We start from the raw sequence: 19,301 nt of genomic DNA, 5'->3' as shown, positions 1-19,301 counted from the left end.
CCCCAACAAAATAGTTCTGATGTGGGCACCTGAGCCAGTTTGGTGCTTCCCTAAGGAGGCGCCAAACTGATTCATGCACATCCCTAATGCTGGGTCAAACATTGATTGTCTGACTCCAGTTTCATGCAGAGCATTATTTCTTGTGAATGTGTTTCTGTGAAGTGATCTTTGATCGTTATCACATCGGGGAAAAGCTTTAGAACCAATACAAGTTGCCAACAGGAAGGGCTATTTTCATTTTTAAAAAACATTAAGCATGAAAAATTCATAAGATAAAAATTATCTCATTTATGTTTTTAGTTACTGTGTCAACTTGAATGTTAGAATATGGCCTCAGATTGATGAGTTTGTTTGTTTATCTCTCTGCAGATAATTGTTAGGGGGAAATTTACCTGAGTAAATTTGACAAAATTGTCATTTGAAACTACAATTGAAGCACTCTAAGCTAATCCTTGACAAACAGCATCTTTATTAAACAAATACTAAGTGAATCAGAGCAGCATCATTATACATCTTTCTTGAGATATTCTGACTGTAGGTGCCCTAACAATAGATGGGTGGATATTTTACAAAAGTCTGTTCCACTTTCACATTGGAATAATCTTTGTATATATTTTCTAATCAGAAACTCAAGGACAAAGTGTGTTTACTTCACCTTTAAAAAAAAAAAAAAGCTTCCAATGCATTGAAATTAGATGTTTCAGTGCCACTCTCTAAAACTATAGGTATTGCTATGGGTTCCTTTAAAAAATAAATAAATCACTGATTCAGTTCTGTGCATAAGGCAGGGGAAAGAATAACACATTACCAAGAAGTTCATTCCAAGGAGCACATTTATAGGAAACAAATCCATTAGCACTTGCTGAAAAATTGAGCAGGCTGTTGTGCATAAGACAAGACAATGTAGGTGTTTAAAGAATTATCTTTTTGTAGAAACAAAGTCATGGCATCAATATGACTTGCAGCTGCAACCCACTTAAGATCATGATAAAAGGATCAATAACAGCATCAAGTAATCTCCTCCTGAAAAAAAGGAAAGAAGGCATTGTATTTTAAGAAAATTTACATAGCATTTTTTCATATTTCTGAAACAAAATTTCAACCTTCTCTTAACCTTAGCTTTAGAAAACGCATTCACCACGAATGTGAATTCAGAAAGCACGGAGTTAAATAAGTTTGTTTGTTCCCGCAGCCCACCCCTGAACAATTGGAATCAGCAGTTTGCATTATTTTAAAAATGAATGCTGAGAATCAGCAATTTCCCCCTTTTTTTCTTTTTTTTAAGATCTTGTGTTTTTTTTTTATATTTAAAGTGGAAAACTACATTAAGTGCAAGGCACTCAACAAAGAAGCAGTCATAAAGCCTAAGTAGTCTTGGAGTTATAAAATATGTCCGTTGTGGCAATTCTACTGCCAACAATGAAGTTTTAAGCATTAATATGCCTTCATTGCAGTTTTAATGCCTTAATATTGACTCTATAGCTCTTTTGGGTAATTTTGCTTTCTCTGGTACTTGAAAGGTGATGATGTCAGCGTTCTTCATACTGATTCATATGCAGGTTGATGAAGCTGAGTTATTTATTGAGTTCCATTATATTTTCTATAAACATTAGTTCTCAATAAACAGAGACATTTAGCCGAGGGTTTATTTATTAAATAGGTACTGTACAGATGGTTTTGCCACACATGATGTGCTGCAGAGGATATTACTCAGGAATAATCAGCTGTGTTATAGCTTGGCTAAATTAATAAGATGATAATGATGAAATTGATGCTTTTGAGCTAGGCTTGGTAAATGGTTTTTGCATAAACAAACTGATAAATTTGAGAAGCAATTACTTGCTTGTCAAAGATAAAAACACAACAGGGCCCATTTATAGTTAGGTCCTATTTATTTTTAAAGATTGTACCAGATTTTATGTTTAATACGCTGCAATTAAAAAATAATACTTAAATGAAGAATAATAAAAAACTAACTTTCTGAGTTTCTCCATATTTGAAGATGCAGCATTGCTTGGTTAGACATCAAGTAAACTTTTTCAAGGCTTTCAAGCTACACAGTGACGTTGGGGGTTTGCTGCTATGCTATGAGCAATAAGCTCGTGAGCTCCTGACACAAATGAAGCCTTGACAAATATGAAGTTGTGTGTTGGAGATAGATAGATAGATAGATAGATAGATAGATAGATAGATAGATAGATAGATAGATAGATAGATGTAAGTGTGTGTGTGTGTGTGTGTGTGTGTGTGTGTGTGTGTGTGTGTGCAAGGTGTATATGTACATACATATAAACACACATATTCTAACATAAACACCATACCGCAGGGACCAATCCATCCATCAGGGACGTCTTCTCCATACCATCTCAAGTGCAATGCACTGGCAGAGGTGCACCTAGATAATTTTGGAGCCTGGATCTGAAGGCCTTTGTAACCCACCCCACCTGCTGCTACACACTGTGAAACATGCAATATTTTTAACACGTGGGTTCTTGTGGGCCCCAACAGCAACTGAACTCACAAGAATGTACGGATATAAAACAGGTGCATTTAAGCAAATATGCATGAGCAGAAACATCTCAACTCGCAAATTAACATATTCCCATCCCACATATTTCTTGCCCCACTCTCCCCTCTGTCTCTAAACTAGAGGTCACACTTGGCCGCCCAGTGCAGGTCACAGTCATGCTCAGCCGACCAGTGCTGCGCGGGCCAGCAGCATGGTGCAGCACAGCAACCACACCACCTGAGACAGACTAAAGAGGATTTGGGGGGCCCCAGGGGCTGTGGAGGCCCTGGAGTTTGGCCCAGAAGTCCAGGGGTAAGAGCACCTATGCACACTGGCCCCTTTTCCCATGAGCAGATGGCTGCACATGCCAAATAACATGCATAAGGGACCAACTGGATCATCCTGTGAATGTGTGTGTGCACATCTTATTACTCATATTATATGTCTACATACAACATGCAATTTGTTAATATATTGATCTTAAATTACCACCCTATCAAATGCTGAAAATTAAGCCTTGGGATTCCACTAATTTGCCTTAAATTATAAACAGGAATTGATTGGCTTCCAAACAGTGTTGATCATCCACCAGACTTCTACATATGAATCTTCAGATTAGGATAAACTCTGAAGAAAGAGAGGACTTTGTTGGTTTTAGTCTTCTGTGAAAATATACATTTACTATCCTGTAAATCTATAGCTTGCAAATACCAAAAGTTTCACCAAGATATCAGTTTGTATTCATGATGATCATTCTAAAAAAATATTTATTCTGTACTGGAATGTAAGTGGTCTTGAGGAAACAGAATACTTACATTTATACTTCATATTAAGATTCCACAGGAGACAGCGGATGTCACAAGAGCGTTTCCACTGAACAATCAAATGTTTAGAGACATGCCTCCTAAGGAGGAAGGTGGACCATCCCAAGGCTAGAATTCTGTATACATCTACTTGGAAGCAAGTCTCCCAGAAATCTTTAGGGCTCACTTCTGAGTTAACATGCTCAGAAGTCATCTTCTATAAGGAAGATTAGCTGACCGCTTGGGTAAATCAGTGGCCAATATCCAGATGAACCATCTGCGGATGTGACAGGCTTTGTGTGAGGGAATGGGGCAATTTCTGATGATCACCCCATCCCTCTGCAGCCTCCTGTGTCTCCCCAAAACTGTGGGGGGAAGCCCTCAAGGACATTGTTTCAAGATACACGGGCAACTACAGAGGGAAGGGGAGATCACCAAAAATCATCCCTCCCTCTCATGTAGCGAAAAACTTGGCATGTCCACGGGTTAGTCTGGATATGAAACTTCCCATCAGAGCAGTCCGGACTGAGGCTTCCTTTCCATCCTGATGCCATATGTTGTTTCTGGCACACCGATAAGTTGTTCCAAGAAAAGAAACAATTCAAATGTGCCTTTCTGAGTGTGTAGCTAAAGTAGCTCTCTGGATTGTGGTCATTGGGACTGATCCACCAGTTTCCCATTCCTCAGCATCCTATACAGGTTTTTAAGCAGTTTGAGTGTTTGGGAAGGAACTGCAGCCTAAAGCAGCCCACGAAACCCCATTACCCTGATCTAATATGTACTTTCTTGCTTGCTGTGGGCTGCAATTGTACAGGAGAAGTATATTGAAAGTAATTTGTGTGCATGTGACTACAGGAGACCCCTAATCACGCCTAGACACCATGTGAAACCTGTGCTTGCTCACACACATACACAATCATTCCAATATAAAAATAAATCATTTCTTCACCAACAAGTATAATGCTGTCACGTACTCTCCTGCCAAGGCATGGGGATCATATACGGTAACGCTGAGGGATATGTCTTCCTTTCCCTTTCTGTCTGTCCTCTTTAATGTCTGCCACCTTACTCCTCTTTCATTCATGAGTGGAGTGGTTTTATTGCCTACTGGAGTGGAATGCAAGATGACACTTTCGGACTGATGGCAGAAAGTTTTAAAAAAAGATGAATGCCAGGATTCCATTTTTCTACTGCTAGAAAGGAAAGAAAGCAGCATTATTGTATATATCTTCCACTCCAACAGGCAGAGAAAAACACCTTCGGCATCAGTGGCCAATACATCCTATCTGAGTGAGTGAAGATGGGGCTCTTTTTACAATTAAAGACACCCAGTGGGGCCATACTAGGAAACAGCACGCTCCTTGGAGAATTCACCTGCATTTTGCAAGAAGGAAAAAGCTAAAGCTAAAGGGTTTCACAGGCATGGGAGGACTGTCCATTTTTATGCTAAATAAATGCATGAAGTTTAAAATGTAAAGAGGTATTAATAATTGCTATGCATGTCTTGGTAGTATGAAGTTCAGCGCCTGCCTGATACACTTGATTACACCATAGCAGGTCAGAGTTTCCATCTTGTCTGATTTCAGTCTCTACAGCTTACCTTCAGTCCACCTAAACTCAACATGAAAGTTGCCATAAAAGTTCGCAAGTTTCAGGATTCACAACTTCTCAGAGCCACTTCACAGACAAGAGCTGGGCACAGAGTGAACCTAAAATATGTCTGTGCTGGGCTCTCCTACTTCAATAGGTGAATGATGCTCCTCTCTGTGTCCCTTAGGAGACAACTGTTAAACTCTGGGGACCAAGCTCCAAGATCAGCAACCTTAATTCTGTTGCTGCCATGTACCACTTCAAATTCTACATCAATAAAGGAAGGACTGGAGAGTCTCCTGAATGAATGAATGAATGAATAGCATGGCATAGTCTTTATTTCGGTCTTTGACCAGCATAACAGCAAAACAGAATAAATAAATAAAACAAGCCGACCCCTGCACAGAGCATCTGTGCACTCTTTGGGGCCGGCTACCTCTCTCCTGACTGCCCCAGTCTCTGGCCGGGCCGAGTGCCGTGGCTCGGCCCACCGCCGCCTCGCCTCTGCGGCTGGGCCAGACCCGCCGCCTCTCTCCCCCCACCCCAGTCTCCGGCGGCATGCCGCCATGGGCGGGCCCACCGCCGGGCTGAGAGCCACCGCCGCCATCTGTCGGGCCTGCCAACCCCCACCCCAGTATCGGGGCCCGCCGCGCTGCCGCCTCCTCACTCCTCGCCCCTCGGCCTGTCCTCCCTGTCGCTGCCAGGCCGGCCCGCCAGCAGCCATGGCCGCCGCCGCTGTTCTCCCGGGTGTGCCTGCCCAATCAGGCACCCCCGCAGCCCAGCCAATCAGCTGGGCTGCCAGGACACACGTTCGAAAGGCACACCCAGGAGAATTAAATATATAGATCCTGAATATACAGCATACGTATTTCAGGGAGACAGTTTCAGCCTAGCCTTCCTAGTTTTGAATGTGCAAAGAACTAGGTTTTTTTGGGGGGGGGGAGAGGTTTTGTTTTGCTTTACAATGATAAATATCTGATCCCCCATCTGCATTCTGAAGTGGTTACCATATAAGGACAGATTCCCCACATGAGGCTGTTGATTATGTGGTGTTTTTGTTTGTTTGTTTGAAATCTAAATATTCTAGCCACTGGCGAAGCAAGGGAAAAGGGGGCCCATGTTCTAACAGGCATCCTTCCCCTGCTGTGGCAATGGCCTGGCCCTTTCAGCAGCCCCTCTGGATGGCTCGCCCCACTTTCCGCCCCTGCCGGCATGCATGCACCCTCCATTCCCAGCCAGGTCAGGGTCAGAATCTGAGTGGCAGGAATGCAGCAGGGCGGCAGCACTAGGAGTGCAGCGACAGGCAGCGGAAGTGGGGGCAGCAGCACCCCCAGTGGCCCAAGTTCATTGAATGCTTTGGAACACAGCTAGCTCTGCCCTTGATTCTAGCCCTATCCATGCAATCATATCCATGGGTATGAACGTGGGGAAGGGAGAAATGAGATTCTCTGGCCTTATCCCCTGACCTCCACATCTGCATAAGAAAGTTGGGGCAGGTCCTACGTACATACAAAGGGTCATGCATATCGTCTCCCCTGAAGGCTTTTCAAGTTCTCATTGTAGCTGGAGATGATGGGAATTGTAGTCAACGTCTGGGAACTCCTGTTAGGAACACTGGTTTGGACCACCCCATGCACTTATGGAGGTAAGAGCGGAGCCATCAGATGTGATCCTGCTTCCCACTCCACATGTTCAAATCCATGGACATTGGCCCATAAGCAATGCTTCTGACTGTGGCATATAGTACTTTTTTGTGTGTTTTTAAAAAATATCTCACTTTACAAATGAAGATTTATTTTCAGAGCAGCTAAAACATGCAAAGTTTAATAAGTTAAAATACAAAGTTAAAAATACAATTAGTAAAATGTAATCATTTAAACTAAAACAATTTTTAAAAATAAGGTACAAATAAAAGACACAAACAAACTTCAGTGGAGACTAAAATCACAGTGAAAAGGCCTATGTCCTTTACCCACTGATACTAAACCTAGTAGTGGTTGATACAGATGTATTTACATTACCCACATTAGGAACAGACGATTATCAGGGTAAAGATGGCCCTAATTAAAATTCAAGAAATAAGGAATAACTGAGCCACTATTAGAAAGGGAAGGGTCGCCCAAAAGTTCAGAATACAGCTAGACAGCTCCTTCACTGTGTCCAGCAGAATCATGCTAATGAGAAGAACGGCAGCTTCTGTCAATCTGATTAGGCAAATGCTACAGATCTAGACTACACAGCTGAGGTGTGCTTCCTTTTGTGGTACTGACAGATGCTGATGTCAGTTTTCAGATAAATGAGCAGGAATTCATTAAGCATCTTTCCTTGAAATCCCTTGAACTATAATAATTCATCTGATGCTTACCTATGGTAGTGTAGGAATTGAAATAACACGAAGAAGCCATTTTATCTTTGGTAGGCCTGTCATGTTAGAAAGTGAAGCCTGTAACACAGCGACTCTCTTGTTAGACGAACAACATGGCTCTCTAGAGCTCCTTGTCCTTCCGATAATGGTTCCTCCGCCTCTGGCAACATCCTCCTTTTTAAACATTATGCCCAAAGCAGAAGGAAAGGAAGACACGCCCAGGGAGCATCATGTGGGCAGGGCTTGGTACACAATTTGGGCTTCAGAAGCAAGTGGCACAGCCACAGAGGCAGGTGGTCTTCCATTGTTGCAGGACATCATATAATGACCATTATTCCCTGCCCTGCACGCAAAGGTGCACTTACACCCAATGAACCCTCCCCACAAAGTGGCTTACAAATAAGTAAACAGTCTACAACAAACAATAAACAACACTAAATCATTTGCAATAGAGTAGAGCAGCAGAATAATACATTTTCCCCCAAAGCAGCATCATAGTGCATTCGAAACACGCCTTTTTCGTTAGGCCTTTGCAGAATTGTAACGTGTGGTGGGGCCTGTCAGCTGTTGACTCTCTCATTCCAACCTGCCTCACTTCTGAAGGCAAGGGAATAAGAGCAGGCCTCAAATGTTTTTATACTTTGCAATCGTGTCAGCATTTCAGTTGCTTAAAGTGCTTAGCATACATTAAGGCTATTCACATGATCGACAGGGCGGGCAGGGGGGAAGGCAGGGATGGGCCTACTTTCTTTGCAGATGATGGTTGTTGTTCCTTTGGGTGCACCGCTGTGCGCCACATGATCCATGTTGCTCACGGCAGCGCAGATCGCTGGAGGCTGAGACAACACATCCCATCCTCCAAGAATCCTAAAATGCACCATGCGACGAGTGCAGTGCATTGGGGGATTGTCGCATAGTGCATTTTAGGATTCTTGGAGGATGGGACGTGTTGTCCTGGCCTCCAGCAATCTGGAGGTGCCAAACTCTAGGTGCCCAACTCTGTGTATGCTTGGGCTGCTTGCAGTGACCCCAATGCTGGGCTTAAGGGCGTGCTCATGCCCTTAACCCTGTCTAGCAGAGGAGTGTTTGCCCTTGGTGTTACTGGCTAAAGGCCATGGTTAAAAGTCAGGCTACCTATGAAGGCAGCCGGGATTGGGTTTGTAGTCTGAGTCTGGCCGCTCACGGGCATAGCTTAATTACATCAGTAATCTTTACAACAACCCTGTAAAGCAGGTCAGCATTAATATCTAAACATTATCATTCCAATATTGCTAGGGGATGGAGCTAAGAGAAAAGAGCAAGACTGCAAAAGCTAAGCCCTCCAGCTGCTGTTGGACTACAATTCCAATCATCCCTGACCATTTGCCACTGTGGCTGGGGATGATGGGAGTTGTGGCTTAGCAACGGCTGGATAGCTGAAGCTGTTCAGCCCTGGACTAGAGGCTTGTCTACTTAGCGAGTTCCTTCATGACCAAGGCAAGATTAGGAGAGGAGAGCTGGTCTTGTGGTAGCAAGCATGACTTGTCCCCTTAGCTAATCATGGTCCACCCTGGTTGCATATGAATGGGAGGCTTGATGTGTGAGCACTGTAAGATATTCCCCTCAGGGGATGGAGCTGCTCTGGGAAGAGTGGAAGGTTCCAAGTTCCCTCCCTGGCAGCATCTCCAAGATAGGGCTGAGAGAGATTCCTACCTGCAACCTTGGAGAAGCTGCTGCCAGTCTGTGAAGACAATACTGAGCTAGATAGACCAATGGTCTGACTCAGTATATGGCAGTTTCCTATGTTCCTATGAAGCCAACATATCCCAGCTCACACTCTTAACCACAACATTATCCCCATGACCCCAGCAGAGTGGCTGGAGCTCTTGCCGCTGCAGCTTCATCGCCAGACTGATTATTTTTGCAGGCTTATGAATATGGTGGGCCGGATAGTGCTGTACATTGCAACGATGTTTTAGAGATCTGCCCTATTTCTATTAGCCGCTCCCTGTCATGGACAGTGCTTAGTTTCTAAAAACAGAGACTGGTCCACAAGCCTACCTGGAAGTTATGCCCTCTGACCTGGAAGTCCTTTCTCTCAATCCTGGGTGTGTGGAGTTTACTTGTGGCTAGGAAGAGACATGCTGTCTGCACATGCTCAGAAGAGTTCCTTTTAAGGTGCTCTGTGACGGAGTCCTTGCAATCAAGAGAAGGGGTAATGGTTCTCCAGTCTTCCACCTGCTCCCATTACTTCCTGCCGCACCTCAGGAGAAGCAACCCTGTCCTGCTCTCTAGAGTTCTGCTGGATCTTCTCTCCCTCAGTGGAGCTGTGAGCCTCGGCTGCACCCACTTTCCACTATTTTGGCTGGCAAGAGCCTCAAGGTAAGGAGGATTCGAGTGCCAAGGGTGGATCTGGATTGCTGAGCCCCTGCATGGCTAGGCCCTTAATATGCACTTTGTTCTTCTTCACATCCGACTAGGCAGCTTTCCCTCTCTGTGACCGGTGGAGTGTTCTTTTTCCATCTGTATATTCTGCTCATCCCTCCCTCCCACCCTTCGCCGCTGAGAATTAAGATGCTGTTCCCATCTTTCCTCTCGTCTTTATATTCGGCTTGGCTTTGCAGGTAGAATAAATTCTCTCAGAGTTGAGCCCCGGGAGGGCGAGAGAGGGGCTCATGTCGGTGATTGATGCGCTGTTTAATGCTGCTGTACACAATCTCAAGTGGAACTTAGTGCTATATGGGAAGGCACCCTCCAACGTGCACCCTTCAAAGTGAAATCCACCCTCCTTGCCACTTATGGATAGAAACACACACACCCCAAAAGGAGGGGAGAGCGTTAAGGCAGCTAATTACAGTAAAAATTTACAGAACTCTGATGGTCTATCCAGTGACTGTAATCCCATTGCTTGTCATGGCCGAGGCACTAACCTTACATATACAGGTATACTAATGTTTTCATCTTTGAATTCAAGTAAATGCTGCAGCTGATATATTGGGCAGCAGTAATATAGGAAGATGCTGAAAGGCATTATCTCATGCTGCATGGGAGGAGGCAATGGTAAACCCCTCTGTATTCTACCAAAGAAAACGACAGGGCTCTGTGGGTGCCAGGAGTCAAAATAGACTTGACAGCACACTTTTCCTTTAGGCTTTATAATGCGAAAGTAAAAATTGGCCAGAATGCTCATTTTGGGAGCTGCGTGTGCTCTCAATTTTCGATTGTATGGAAGCAAGGTAAGAGCAAAACCTGGGTAGAAGTGATTGTGTGGAAGCAAGGTAGAAAGAAAACCTGGATAGCCTTTCCTCCTACCTTGCTTCCACACAACCACTTCTACCCAGGTTTTCCTCTTACCTTCCTTCCACACAACCGAAAAGCAAGGTAGAAAGAAAACCTGGATAGCCTTTCCTCCTACCTTGCTTCCACACAACCACTTCTACCCAAGTTTTCCTCTTACCTTCCTTCCACACAACCGAAAACTGAGAGCACACACAGCTTCCAAACCTGAGTAAGCAGACAGAGTTTTCGCTTGTGTGAATGACCTCAATAGTTAGTAGCGACAGAACCTGCTTGCTCTTGTTGAAGCGAAATGCAGTTTGTACGCACACAGAAGCAACCTGCATGTCCCACTCTTGGCACACTGTGCTGTATGTGAGCTCATGTCTAGTTTGGCCCTGGGTTTGACATTTGAGAGGGATCTGCAAAAAACCCTGGCAGAGTAGGGTGGTTCTTTCTTTCTTTCTTTCTTTCTTTCTTTCTTTCTTTCTTTCTTTCTTTTCTTCAGCAAAAACATGCAATCAAAATTAAAACAAATACAATATATAAAACAGAATAAACAATAGCAGAAGAACATCAGCAAATAACTAAAACAGTGGAGATTAGAGCTGGCTTAGACGACATTCTGAAATGCCCAGGCAAATAAAATGATCTTTGCCCATGGTCAAAATGACAAAAGGACTAGCACTGGCAAATGTTCCAAGGGAGAGTATTCCAAAGTTAGAGTGCCATGACTGAAAAGGATATCTTCCCAGTCACTACTGCTTAACCTTAGATGCTATTGTGTGTTTGTGTCATTCACATATTACATTTTGTGTCATTCAAATATTACATTTTCCTAAGGTGTGCACTTTAAATTTTTTAGATATATATCTTTTTAAAAGGGGAAGATGCTTCACTAAATACCTTTACCTTTCACTTTGAATTTAAAATACCAGTACAAAAAATAAGACTGGATCTTCCTCCTGCAAATTCCAACTCAGAATTTCTCTGCAAGCAAGAATATGTGTTGGTAGGTATTTTCACATCTCAGGTTCTAATATATAATCAGAGCTTCTGTTCCATGGCTTGCACATCCAAATTAATTAGAAATTTATATGGCCAGAAGTTCAGTTCCGCCTGCATTTAGGATGGAGACCATTACTGCTCCTGTATTTGCTCTCTTCATCATGGAATAATTATCTGCCCATTTAGAAAATGCAAAATTTGTTTCTGTTTTTAATAGAGGCTTCAAACCATAAAAATATCCAACTGAATTGCGGAGCTTGAAAACCTCTCTGAGGAAGGAAATGTTTAGCTGTCAGTGCACTCTGAATCAGGCTATTTAGGTGGCTATTTGGATTTTATTTCTCTAGCTCTGTATCTATCTTATGCCTATGGGTCAAGATAGGTAAGGGCATCTTCATGTTTTATTTTACCCTCACAACAAACTTGTGAAAGAGGTAATAATTATTTGATTGTACAGATGAGTAAAGGTGAGGCTGTGCATAAGTGTTACCCAAGAGCTTCTCTTACCCCCAGTGACTGAGGGGAGGTTTCAGGGCCCTGCTTAGCTTGTGCCTCCCAATGACTCAAAAAACCAGAATAAATCATGCAAAATCATATATATTCAGCACATATATTTTCCTGATGCATTTAGAATCCCTTCAGGAGCGTAGCAAAGTCAGTGGAAGCCTGTGTTCAATAAATGAATATGGGGGGGGGGTAATTTTTTTATTGCACTGCAAAATTTGTTTATTTTTTTACCTGCAGCCTCCGTCAGCTTTCTCCTCCCACTACTGCCCACTACTCCTCACCCCTGCCAGTAGTCCAGATCTGAGCCTCTGTGTGGAGAAGCTGCCATGTGGGTTGTGTCTCAGGTAGCCTTCATATGACAGCTGAAAGATCAGCTCTAGTTTCCTTTTATTCCTCTGTTTCTGTTTTAGTAAATATATGTGCTGCTTGGAGTAGCCACCAAGGGTCCCTTGTGGCACTTGCAATTTTATAGGATTCTTAAAGGCCAGTGGTCCTCAAATTGTATTGTGGGAACTTTAGGGTTGCTGGGAGACCTAGGAGATATTCCTGAAGTAATGGCAGACAAGGTTGCCCAAACTCTGTCTATGCTTCCTTGCAATGTACACCTGTAGGAAGTATTTTGGTGTGTTAGGTTGCCCTCTCTGTTAATATGGGGTGAAGATTAGAATCAACAGGGCTGGCACATACCCTGTGTGAACTGAATGTGCACCTTACAATATGCCCAGGCTCCTCTTCAGTATGCATGGATTCAGTGGTAGACAAATCAGTAAGGACAAGGATCCCTCCAATACCAAGAATTCATGAGCACTCCAGAGCTCCAAGTGATGACAGGAGTCCACATTCCCCCCCACCCCTTGATTGCAACTGAGGCAAACAAATCCATCTTCTGGCATCTATCTGTTCACCTGCCTGCCTAAGCATTTCTTTCTTTTAAAATTATTTTTAGCTAGTTATTGTACTTACGACAGCCACTTAATGGCGCAGCAGGGAAGTAACTTGCCTAAGGAGCAAGAGGTTGCTCATTTGAATCCCCGCTGGTATCTTTCCCAGACTATGGGAAACACCTATATTAGGCAGCAGCAATATAGGAAGGTGCTGAAAGGCATCATCTCATACTGTCCAGGATTTGGCAATGGTAAACCCCTCCTGTATTCTACCAAAGAAAACCACACAGCTTTGTGGTCACCAGGAGTCAACACCAACTCAACAGCACAACTTTACCTATATTGTACTTACAGATTTAAAAATAAAGTTGTTGTACCACTTTCCCTGAGATTGCTGGATATTCCATCACTTTTGTTCCACGATTCTCTGTGAGTACAATTTCCAGGTTACTTAACAACCAATGATCAGCTTAATGTAATTAAATACAGACAGAGTCTGGCCATCCTTACATACTTGTGTACCAACTTTCACAACTCCCTTTCTAGCCTTTCCCCCCTTTTATGACTTTTTTAAAAAAACTTTCCCCATAGATTTCTATAGGGATTTTCACCAATTAAAAAATGGATTCCGAAGCTGATACTGGAATTCTGTAGGGAACCCGTGGTTCCAGACCGGATCCAATACAGAATTTATTGTTGTGCACAGCCTTAATAACTTTTGCTGGTATGACAAGCAGGGCACAATGTAACAGCCTGTGTCTAAACTACTATACTAACAAAGGTGCATTTCCAGAGTGGTGCACTAATAAAACTTTGCAACGTGGAATACAAGTGGACCAGGGAGAGAATGGAGATGATAGGCCTATTGACTACCATGCAGTCAGCTACTATTTCTGCAATCCTATGCACTTCATATTGTGCAATACAGTCCCCAATAAAATGGGATGGGAACTTTATTTTCCCCCACATGTCTTTTTTAGGAATATAGGAAGCTGCAATATACTGAGTCAGACCATTGGTCCATCTAGCTCAGTATTGTCTACACAGACTGGCAGTGGCTTCTCCAAGGTTGCAGACGGGGATGCTTCTGTAGCTACGTCAGTAGAAAATCCTTGTCTGCACACAGTCAGAAACACACCAGATTGGGCAACAGCAGCAAGATTTTTTAACAAGAGAAGCAATAGAATATTTCCAAAACATATGATAGTTCATCCAGACAGGAAAGAGAAGTTAAAGAGCTTGAAATTATTTGGTTCAGTATAGATGAACCAAAAGTGTAGACTGTTGGGTATACCAAGAGTCTCATAGACACTTGAGTCAGATGGCCAATTGTTTATCGTCCCCCTAAAAGGAGAATTATTGAATGACTTATTGTGTTGTGATTTGAAATGCGATCTTTACATAAGTTCTAGAAGTAATAACTAGACCACCCATTAAGCAATGGGTGGGGGGGACCCTAAATTGGCAAGAGGTTACAAGAAAAACAAATCTTGTGACCACAACAACTACTTGGTATGTTTGATTTTTATTAAATGGACAGGAAAGTGAGCAGTAGAAGAAATAAAAGGTTTTGGATTTTTTTAATTTAAAGGCAAAGCAATAGGCATTCTATAGACTGGGATGAAAATGGACTAATGAATGGCCCACAATCAGAGGAGCTGGAAAAAATGTTGATATTCACGACAGAAATAGGTTCCAATATGGACAAGAATATAAGGTACCACTGATGGAGTGGGTATGATACTACATTTTAAGTTTTGTCTGCAAGCATTGTGGGGACAACAAAGCTGCTATTTTGCAAAAGATGGAAGAATAATAAAATTCAAAAGTTAGATAAACAAAAAGGCCACATTTGTTGTTTAAAGGTCGCAATTATCTGCACATGTACTTCAGAGTAAGTCCAATTAACTCTGTGGGACTTGCTTTTAAGTAAATATGCATAAGATTAGGCTTTATGGTTTCCTTTTGAGAATACTAACTATTGGGCATGTTGAAAACCCAGCTTTAATTTGAATGGTGTCTAGCAATTTAGTGAAGAAATGACATTAGAATGGCTTCTCCTTACTGAATATGGACCATTCCCATTAGATCCCAGGCAAGAAGAGAACCTTTGTCTTGATATCACTTCAGGATTAGCACCAAAGACTTCTGAAAAGCTCCCATGTGTGGCTCAGAGTTTAAAAAAATTGTAGGTGAAGGCAGCTAAAATTTGACACATCCAAAATGACAAGAAGCCAGCACTGCACATCCGTACAGTAAACTTTTAGGAAACCAACTTCACAGCTTTGTTCTTGTGTTAACCTTCTGTCAGAGTTCCTTCCAAGCAATTACTACCAAAGTGACTGAAAGGGAAATCTGGCGGGGTATATTTCTGCCAAATTTGTCTCACAGCAATATACAGTCGAAATATTATTTTGGATTGCTCATTTTGGGCCTGATCCCACATTTTTTTAACTTGTCTCTGTTGCTCTTAACTACAGAGTGTCACAAAAACAAAAATGGGTTTATTCTCTGAATGGGCTTCCATTGTTAGTGTTTTATTCCCATTGTTTGGAAAAGAAGACAGAAAGCACATGTTGAAGAGCAGGTTGAGAACTGTGCTTCAAATTGTTTTGATGTTAATTTCCATAATTATTTGGAGTATTTAGTTTCATGTTCTTTGTCTTGCTTGTCCTTTCACCAAGCCTTTAGTGTTCCCATTTTACAGATGGGAAACTGAGGCTGATAGAAATACTCTTCCCAAAGGCTTTCCACTAAAAACATAGCTGAACATGGATTTGACTGTGGCTTCGCTTTAACAGTGTGCCTAGTTGTATGCCTTGGTCCTCTACACTTTACCATGCTGTTAAAAGGCTGAAAAAGAAAAAGGAAAAAACTGGCCCATGGCAAGGGAAATCTGTTAGCTTTATTTTATTTTGGTCTGTGTCTACAGTATATGTTAGCTCTGCTATAACCATTTTTTCACAGTTTCATTACCTATAGCTAGCCTAGATAAAAATAGACCCAGCCATAGTTAATTTCTCTTAGCTTTGACTCCTACCGAGCATTTCTTTAATATTGGCTTTGCGGCTCTTAGTTCTCCTGTCGACAAGTGTTTTATTACAGATTATTATGAAATGAAAACAAGAATATTTGGCAAAAAAAAAGCCACAGAGGTCAGAAGGGGCCAGTTTGGACGAGCACTATCCTCAACTCACAACCAGGATGGTGTCACACTGAGAGCATGCCCACCCTGATGTCACTGGAAGATGCCCTGATACCTTGTTGGTCTTGTTGGGGCATGCTTTAATTGCATAGCGGGATGTGTTCCTCTGATCCACTCCTCTGGACTCACATTTGGAGCCCATGTAGAGGGGCAATTCAGAAGTTACTTGCTGTTGCTTTCAGATGAACACACCCACCCACATGCACACAATTAAATGACACCCCAGCAGTGCATCAAGACATCCTCCCGTGATGTTAGGGTGGGTGCACTTTTAGCCCAGCCTGGCCTTGCTCACTTGTTGAATTCAGTGCTGGTCCAAAACAGCCCAGTGTGTGTCTGTGTGTGCACGCGCGTACGTGCAGAAGTGCTTTTTCATTACCATTTTACCATGCAAAAACTGAGAAGAAAAGTTATGGTGACCCTTCTGCTATATAAATGGTTGTGTGAATAAACCCTTTCTCAGAGTTACACAGGAAGTTGGCGCAACCATCTTGTTATGTCGTGGCTAGAGTGTCAGACTAGAGTGTCAGACTAGGATAAGAGAGATCCGGGTTCAAAAATCCCGTTTCAGCTATGAACTTCACTGGGTGGCCTTGGGCCAGTCCCTCTCTTAATCTAACCTCACCGAAGGGTTGTATGGATAAATGGAATGGGAAGGTGGGAGAAAGGAACAATCGTGTACACCACCCTGATAAACTGTGCCATATGAATGTAATAAATAAATAATAGACTCTAAATCTTAACACATCTTGCTACTCGGCAAGAATTTCTATTATATTTGCAGAATTTCTATTATAGATCTTTCAGTTAAATTTTGCTCTTTGCTAATGATTCACAAGCTATATAGACTTGAGCTTGAAAACATTTGAGTCAAACTGTCATGCTCCAGTTAATCAGTTCCTAGATTAAATACCCAAAGTCTGTGTGGATTTGCTGTTATTTTTCCTCCTTTTTTATAACAGTGGTACTATTCTTGAGCATTTCTCCACATCCATTTATTCCAAGATTAGCAGAATAACAGGAATAGGCATTTGTACAATAAGAAAACACAGACAATGTGGTGTTGGGAATTCATCATGACAATTCAGCGGCTTTCATCTCACTACATTTCACACAGCACCAGGAAACAAAGGATTTGAGAAAACTACTTAGAATTGTAAAACACAGAACATTAACAAAAGGATAGCCCAAACACAGGCATTTATTAACATGTAAATAGACTGAGTCAGCAATTAGTCAACACTCATTATAATTGAAGAGACCATAGTAATTAAGCTGCCATTGATTTAATTGTTCCCATTTAATTTAAGGTAAATATTTACTATAACCACACTTTCTTCTCCTCGACTTCTTCATGGAACAGAAATATATTGATACAGGCTTGGGATCAAACTCTTCTAGCAGCTTTAAAAATGCCATGTTCCAACCAACTGTCATCCCAAAGTGTGTGTCTTAACTGAACAAGCCAAAGCACCCCTCTCAAGCTGACAGATCTCTTTAAACTATGTAAATCAGAAAGGCATGTTTGACTCCAAATGTAGGCTCATTAAAAGTCTTTTCACATACTCCACATTTTGTTGCTTTCTTTTCTTTTTTTTAAACCACACATTTCATCTAACACTCTTAAGGCCTATTCACTATGTACAGTGAGGCTGCAGCAAGCCGAGAACGGACACTCCTGCATTATGCCTGCCCACTCCACGTTTGATATAACATCTACATGTGGCAAACAGCCCTGTGTGCACAGGTGGCCCTCGACACCCACAGTCCCGACAACTGTGGTTTTGCATATCTGTGGACGGGTCCTAGAGACCCAGTTTCTTGATCCGTGGTGCAAAAATAGGCTAAAATTCACCTATTCTTAGTAGCAGTGTGGCCAGAAATGACTTCCTGTGTCACTTCCAGCCACAATTTTAGAGACTGGGGCCATTCTGAGGCTCTTTCTTTTTTAAAAAAAATATTTCACCAATAATTTGGCTGATTTGGGGCATTTCTGGAGGCCTATAGCCCTACTGTGCAGCTCTACTCTTATTTCTTCCCCTCTCCACTTTTTAAGCATTTTAAGGCTCTTTTTTGGGGGGGGGAACCTAACCCCCCAATCCCCATAGAGTTAAGGTTTCATTATTCACAGTTTCCGTATTTGCACTAATTGGTGGGAACAGAACCCTCACGAATAACGAGGCCCACGTGTATATGTATCATTCATGTGATTGATTAGCATTGCCAACAATCCAGGATCAGCCTGGAGTCTTCTGGAATCAGCACTTATCTTTAGGTGGCTATTGAAAGCAACCCTGGAGCTTTTAATGGCTTGATATTGTGAAAAATATTAGGATACATTTTTTTTTGGATAGGATACACATGTTTTGCGGGAAAATATCTTCAGAATACATTGTCAGAGTTGACAGCCCTAGTGATTTATTCACACTCTCACACAGAAACACTTTGTAAGGGGTAAAGATGGATTTGGGTCCAAAGAGCCCCTTGTGCAATCCAATGTCTCCCTACACTCAGCTCCAGCCCCTGCACAGTCATCTACCCCACTTCAGGCTTGTCTTTTTAGGAGGAGGTGAGCAGCTGAAGGAAGGAAGGAAGGAAGGAAGATCTAAACCACTGTATTTAGGAATATCTGCATATTCTATATATAATGCAGACAGAGGGACAGATGTCATCCTATCCCCCCACCCCACATTCAATTTGCTAAAGGCTTGTATAGGTCTTTCCTGCTTAATTTTAAGTACTAGAAATACTTACTACTTAATTAGTAGATTGAATAACGCAGCCCTAAGCACATAATGGCACAGCAAGGAAGTAACTTGTCTAGGGAGCCAGAGGTTGCCGGTTCAAATTCCTGCTGGTGTGTTTCCCATACTATAGGAAACACGTATATCGGGTAGCAGTATATAGGAAGATGTTGAAAGGCATCGTCTCATACTGCATGGGAGATGGCATTAGTAAACCCCTCCTGTATTCTACCAAAGACCACCACAGGGCTCTGTGGGCGCCAGGAGTCGAAATCGACTTGATGGCACAACTTTACCTTTAAGCACATTGAATAACATTTTTGGCAACCCAATGGAACTGCAGGAGCAGGTGAACAGGCATATGTCATGGTAGCTACCAAGTTACTTTCCTACCTGGTCTGGCACATCCCAAACAATCCAAAGGTTGCCAC

The 19,301-nt window shown here is 42.4% G+C and overlaps 1 long non-coding RNA gene across 3 annotated transcripts; it reads right to left on the bottom strand.

Annotated features, from left to right (window-relative positions):
- Positions 1 to 449: 449 nt before the first annotated feature.
- LOC128342041 (uncharacterized) lies at positions 450 to 9,760 on the bottom strand. Of its 3 annotated transcripts, none has more exons than XR_008314730.1 (3): positions 9,308 to 9,760; positions 4,287 to 4,505; positions 450 to 1,023 (listed from the first exon to the last, which is right to left on the bottom strand). It is a non-coding gene; the product is annotated as an uncharacterized LOC128342041 (long non-coding RNA). The 3 variants fall into 3 exon arrangements; XR_008314731.1 differs by having other exon boundaries at positions 4,287 to 4,502; positions 9,308 to 9,758; XR_008314733.1 differs by lacking the exon at positions 9,308 to 9,760 and adding an exon at positions 7,268 to 7,452 and having other exon boundaries at positions 4,287 to 4,502.
- Positions 9,761 to 19,301: the final 9,541 nt, after the last annotated feature.

The sequence above is a fragment of the Hemicordylus capensis genome, chromosome 1 (assembly GCF_027244095.1).
Source record: "Hemicordylus capensis ecotype Gifberg chromosome 1, rHemCap1.1.pri, whole genome shotgun sequence".
Taxonomy (NCBI): domain Eukaryota; kingdom Metazoa; phylum Chordata; class Lepidosauria; order Squamata; family Cordylidae; genus Hemicordylus; species Hemicordylus capensis.
The sequence above is the reverse complement of the archived record's forward strand: the minus strand, read 5'-3'. Positions and strand labels throughout refer to the sequence as shown.